Below are 6,713 nucleotides of genomic sequence, written 5' to 3' on the forward strand. Positions count from 1 at the left end.
AATGTTAGCAGATTTTCCTGAGGGAGAACAGCCATCTTCATCTATCTTAATTTTGCTAACTAATGGTCTAGTCTTGTAATAAGCAGGGAAGAATTTATTCAGAGATGGGATATTTTCACCTGGTAATGGACCCATAAAAGCAAGATATTTTCCAGAAAGTTCAAAGGGAATGATTACCTGGGAAGCGTAAATAGCGCGTATTTCTTCGGTGTTAGGGTTTTGAACGTGCTCTTGTTCCCCAGACCGTGTTGTTGATTGGAGCTTCAGAGCAGGTTGAAGAACATTTGAAGATGAAGCCATAGAGAAATTTCTGATTAAAGGAACAAGATTTTTGAAAAGATTGAAGATGTTTGGTTTTGTTGAAGAAGATGAAGAAATAGGAATGAAAGGTTGTATAGAAGTGCAAGACCAAGTGTTTAAAGGTTTAACGGAAACCCTTTTTAAATCTTTTGGGTAAAACCCAAAGAACACGTGGCGGCTGGTGATTTAATCCAACGGCGGTCGAATAAGTTAGCTTCACTCCTAGTATGTAGGAGTAATGATCAGGAAGTAAGGTTAAAACGTGGGAATGTAAGTTATGAGAAGACATCTTTGAAAATGACAAGACGTTTCGGAAATAGGGTCATCAATGATTATGACGTTAGTCAGCAGTCTTGGAACTCTCAAAGATCAATAAAGAACGAAATCTTATAATGACAAGAAACGCCTATTTCTGTTGACTCTCGAAACAGGCATTTATTGGGGGCAATTTGTTAGCTGAAGATTTCGTTTTGTAATATTTGTCCTTCGAAGAAGTGGAAAATCGAAGGAAAGATGGTTACTGATGGCCATCCCTTAAAAATAGAAGAATGGCTACTGATGGTCATGCTTCGAGAATAAAGATTTCTAAGTTCATTAAGAAGATAGTAAATACCGAAAGCTAGTGAAAGTATGTGTCTTCGGGGACTTAGACAAAATTTATAAATATATTCAAGTATTACTACTTAGCGTGTTTTCGTAGTGTTTTAATACACTGCCACGCGTCGAAGACGGACTCAGGCGGGAAGATTTGAAATTCGAAGACGGTTTCGTAACTGTCCAAGTAACAGATGGCGTCGCTAGAAGTTCTTATGAGAAACGTGGCAGCAGATTAGTGTAGGACCGTTAAGGTCGAAACTAGTATAAATAAGAGTCTTAATGTTAGGATTCTGTGTGTTCATTTTGTACAAATCACTCACATATTTACTCAAGTATCAAGCGTTAAGAGAAAGAGTTCGCTGAGAAAATGTACGTATGACACCACCACTTTAATACATGTGTATTATCTTTTGTTTTCAAATATCTTCCAGAATTACTGCATTTCGTTTACTTCTTGCCATTTACATTTCTGTATCTTTACTTTAATTTCATTTACTTTCGAATTACTTTCATGTTATTTACTTTCAAAGTCTTTAACGTTTCTGCAGTTTAAGATTCTTTACGTTTTAATAGTCCTTTTAATTTCATATGTTATGTTACTTATCTTTTCGTTGAAGTCACATTTATATATAACAAAGTGATTATCAAGACTATTTGTTCTTTAATCGAACAACGCTTATTGAAGAAGACAAATCATGAATATGGTTCGAATGAACGTTGATAACAATCTTCTTGACTATGTGTCCTAGGATCAATCTAGTCGATCCTGCGAGTAACCAAATCATATTTATTATAGTTTGGAAGACTAGCGGTTGTTTACCGAAAATCACCGTAAACATCATCTTAGTATTTTCAGTTTATCTGTTGCTTATTTTTATTTGGCGTTTGCGTTTAATTAAAATGCGAGAGAAAAAACATAAAAAAAAACACAGTTTCTGCATAATTCGGAAGTTCATTTCCGAATTCACCCCCATGAGGTGTTTTCGGAAGTTCATCTCCGAAGACACCCTCCATGAGGTGTTTTCGGAGATGCACTTCCGAATTATGAAAATTTTTAAAAAAAAAAAAAAGCGCTTCGGAAGTTCATTTCCGAAGCAGGGGTATTTTGGGATTTTCGCTGGGGATGACCCCATAGGGAGGTGGCTAAAGAAATTTTCTAAATAAAAATATGCAAAAATGAAGAATGAAAACTTAAGTATAAAAATTATAAACAAATTCTTTTCCTTGAAGCAGTGACACAAATTATGATGAATGTTAGGTTCTGAGGACTTTGAAAAGTGCAAGCTTTTTATGAATCCATGCTTAAAAAAATCACTAGTTTTGAATTCTGACAGTGCGTAATAAAAGAGGGATCAACTATAATGACAGAGTGAAAATTATGTAAATTACATTCAATATGTTACTGTTAGTACATATCTCCAGCTTCCTAATGCATATGATAGAGTTCTACACATCAAAGTAATGAAAACTCAAAAGTTTGTTTTTCATTATTGAATTTTATGAGATTGACCTTCGTCCAGGAAATAATACATACATTTGAGCAAATTGCAAGTGACAAATTTTCATTTTTCTATTGAAAAAAAAATCAAGTAAGCATGATAGAGAGGTTTGGAATTATGTGAAGGAGAGGTTACAAGAAAACGAATAAAATACTTCCTCTATATCCAACTCAGCATCATTAAAAATAATGTCATTCCTATGCTTCCAAATACACCAACATATTGTTAACCATATAGATCCTCCCCTCTTACTTCCCATCTTTCCCTTCAATAATTCCTCACATTTTAGCAGGTGTCCAACACAGTCCTCATCATTAGGCATTTGGATATTTAGCCATGTTGAAACTTTGTTCCACAGCCAAACCAACTTAGCACAGAGCAAAAACACATGGTTTATTTCTTCCACCTATATTTTACAGAATATGTAGCGGTAAAAATGTGACTCGACGCGTTTTCGCGCGCTCGAAGTACAACAGAGTCGCCACCGAACTTTATTTATTCCAAGAAGGAAAGGGAAAATATCGATAAAACCCACAAATAAAAAGAAAACGGATAAGATGGTCGTTCGTAACCAAATTAGGGTTCGGGAGTCGGTTAAGCAAGGGGAAGGTATTAGCACCCCTCACTTCCATCGTACTCGATGGGACCCATTTAGCTAGTTTTATGAATGAGTGTTTGCGTAATGTTTGCGTTCTTTAATTTATTAATCGATAAAAGGGAAAAGGAAAAAAGGATTTTTATTTTTTATTATTGTGCTCGCCAAGACGTTTGTATCTTGTGCCTACGTATTCCCTCGTGCAATGGGAAAGTCAGAGCAATCGTAGTTCGAATTAAGAACCACGAAAAGTTTTGTTGGTTGATTTTAGCGAGAGGTACTCGATCGCTTTCAAACGGAAATACTACGCGCACATGGATATGAGATCACTACAAGAATGGATAACTAAATCAGGAGTGAGACAAGATTTTAGCCATTATCGCATTCGAGTGGAAGATATTCGATCTTCACATGTGGAAGTATGTTCGCATTTTAAAATTGAATAAGTGTCTCGTTTATGAAAAAGAGTTTTAAAAGCCATAAGGCGAAAATGGTTGAATGAAATTGAAATTGCGTTTTAAACGGACATTTAGCAAAGGATTGAGCATAGGTGTTCACCTAGCGCGTCTTTACCCAAGGTATTGAACAGGAGCGAGCCCCATTGTCACTTGTTGTCCTTGTTAATTAATTTGTTTTAATTCAAAAGATCAAGGTATTCAAGAGGTGTGCACTTCTTGTCACAGGATCTTTCGGTTTGATTAAAGAAAGGTTCAAAAGATCAAGGTATTCAAGAGGTGTTCACCCCTTGTCACTTAACCTTTTGGTTTGATTAAGGTGTTTTGATTCAAAAGATCAAGGTATTCAAGAGGTGTTCACCCCTTGTCACAGGATCTTTCGGTTTGATTAATGTGTTTTAGCTCAAAGGATCGAAGGTATTCAAGAGGTGTGCACTTCTTGTCACTTGATCACTTTGATTTTATTAATGTGTTTTGATTCAAAGGATCGAAGGTATTCAAGAGGTGTGCACTTCTTGTCACTTGATCACTTTGATTTTATTAATGTATTTTAATTCAAAAGATCAAGGTATTCAAGAGGTGTTCACTTCTTGTCACTTGATCACTTTGATTTGATTAAGAAAAGTTTTTAAAAAAGGTGTTAATCCAAAAGAGTCGAGGTATTCAAGAGGTGTACACTTCTTGTCACTCGATCTTTCGGTATGGTTTAAAAAGATTTTGTAAAAAAGAAACTCGACATTGGATCGAGAAATTAATTGTATCGACTTGGCGTTGGACCAAGGTTTATTTATTTTTGGATTGAGAGATTATTCTAATATTTTTGGTATTTTTTATAAATAAAGAGAAAATCTAATAAAACTACATAATAAAATATTTTTGTATTTCTGAAGATATTATGAAAACAAAAGCAATTTAAACAAGAGTTAAAGAAAAAAAATAAAATTATTAAAGAATAAATACAACATGGGTTAAAAAAGCACAAATGGGGTGTGATTAAAAGGTGGGGCGCTGGGCCTAATTGTCCAAAGCCCAAAGCAAATATGTAATCAGCCATGGGGTGTGTTGACCGAAATAAGGGAGTAGTCAAAGAAAAATCAATGGGCCTCAAGCACTTAAGCCCACAATATTAAAAGAAAACCCTAAAATCTAAGAAACAAAGATCTGCCCCTCTCTCTAAAAAAAACGGTCCTCACCCTTCAGACTCAGCTTTTTCGTCTTTCTCCCTCCTTTCTCGTTCTGTGTTTCGACGAACAACAACAAACAACACGACATCCTCAAATCTCTCTCGATCTCAATACTCTGCTCGCGTTTCTCTCTCGATCGATGGAGCTTTCGAAGCTCTCACATCTCTCTCGGCTTCTCTTTTAAATCTCGCTCACATTTCACTCGGTTCCAAGAACAGAGCAAAAGTGCTCTCAACGCTTTCATCGATTCTCTGTTCATCACTCTCGGTCTACTCACGGTCTCACATTCGATTGAATCTCTCTCAGTCCTCTCGATCACGCAAGCAAAACACAGAACCACACAATCAAAACACACAATAAACCTTAACCCCCAAATTGAACCAAAGTCGACCTCGATCTAGTATTATCATTGCTTGTTTCGAAGAGCAGAAAAAGGAAATCAACGAAAAATTCGGATTTTTTCCATCAATGAAGCCGACTCAACTCGGTTCTTAACTGAAAATCTTCATCGGTTCTTGCTTTTATTCAAGGGTAATAACAACAATCTGACTCTTCTTCTTATTTCTTTCTATTAAGTTATCAATTGCCTTTGGGTTGATTTGCTCTTAAACATGTTATCGGTTTTAATTTCAAACTTTCCTCTTTAAGTGACACATCTGGTTATTGCAGGGAGAATAGAAAGCTAATAAAGAGCAAGACAATATCAGTAACTTTAACAAATCAACAGCACAACATCACCTCAGCACCATGGGATTTCAGCTGAAAAAAGCTTTTCCCTTTTGTGCTTTTCATTGGTGAATCGGTTAAGTTCAAATATGGCATCAGATGGACACAAAATACATCGGCAGAAGCACATAAAAGTGGCAATCAGGTACAAAGTATTCTCAACATTGCAGAGTTTATGTATAGGTTTGAACAAATACCTTAATCTGATAATAGGAGCGATAGAGTTTACATATGAGCTTCCTCTATGTCTTTCTCTCAAGTGCTTTCTTGTTGAATCTGGACTGAGACCAAACAACTCAGCTTGTATGCAGGGGCTATGCTCAAATATCTCAGAGTTTCAATGTGAAAACTCTGAGTATTTCTTTGTATCTTTTGCTGAGCTTTAAGTAATGAGTTTAGGGTTTTTTGTGACAAAGGGTGGCTGCCGATTCTCCCCCCTCTTCAATGAATTAGTGGATGAATATATAGTATGTAGGTTTGGCATGATTCTAGGTTAGGATGAATTCAAACTTGGTTTGGAATTATGAAGGGAAAGATAGCAGGTGGACTTTCATGTGACAGTTTGCGTTTTTTCCATTTTTCTTGCTACTTCTCTGCTTTTGTCATCTTGTGCACTCCACATTTTTTGATTTTTGTGTTTGAATTAGTGCTACAAATGAGTTTAATGGGCCTGTTTTTGTGTTTAGTTTGTGTAGGTTCTATGCAACATGAAACAAGGCCTTTGGGAGTAAGCATGAAGGATGTTTGAAGAATGTTAAGGCATGGAAATTTCGAGGACTAAGATTAAATTAGCATGAATTCTCTTGTAATCCCTTTGTTATAACACTTCAAAAAAAAATGAAACACTTTAATATCTTGTAACTATGAATTTTACTTGGTGACATCTTTGAATGCAACTTAAAAATTTGAGTAATGTCTTGATGAGCAATGAACAATGTGATGAACTTTGATACTTGTAACTTGACAATGCATTCCTTTGCTCGTTTTGTATTTTATATACCAAGGAACCACATGAATGAATCTTCTTATCTTAGCCTTAAATCTAACAATGATAAATCATGACTTTGAGACCTTGGATCAAGATTCCTTCTTCACAAAATTGCATCCAATAAAACTTTCATCCTATGTTTCAATCTCAATTCCACAATAATCAATCACCTTGATGCACAACCTTTTCCATAATCCTCTAACTTTGGATGTTCAATGACGAAGAGATGACTTGGGAGGGACCAAACCCTAATCTTGCATAAAATGCTGATTATTTGAACTCATGCCTTATTGAATAAATGATATGCAAATGATATGCTGGAATGAAATGTATGGGTCAAAAATTGGGGTATGACAGATGCCCCTATTT

At 35.6% G+C, this 6,713-nt stretch overlaps 1 long non-coding RNA gene across 1 annotated transcript; it reads left to right on the top strand.

Moving 5' to 3' along the window:
* The first annotated feature begins 4,600 nt into the window (after positions 1-4,600).
* LOC131660099 (uncharacterized) lies at positions 4,601-6,269 on the top strand. Its single transcript, XR_009300698.1, has 3 exons — positions 4,601-5,161; positions 5,300-5,501; positions 6,043-6,269. It is a non-coding gene; the product is annotated as an uncharacterized LOC131660099 (long non-coding RNA).
* Positions 6,270-6,713: the final 444 nt, after the last annotated feature.

Source organism: Vicia villosa, linkage group LG3, assembly GCF_029867415.1.
Source record: "Vicia villosa cultivar HV-30 ecotype Madison, WI linkage group LG3, Vvil1.0, whole genome shotgun sequence".
NCBI lineage: Eukaryota > Viridiplantae > Streptophyta > Magnoliopsida > Fabales > Fabaceae > Vicia > Vicia villosa.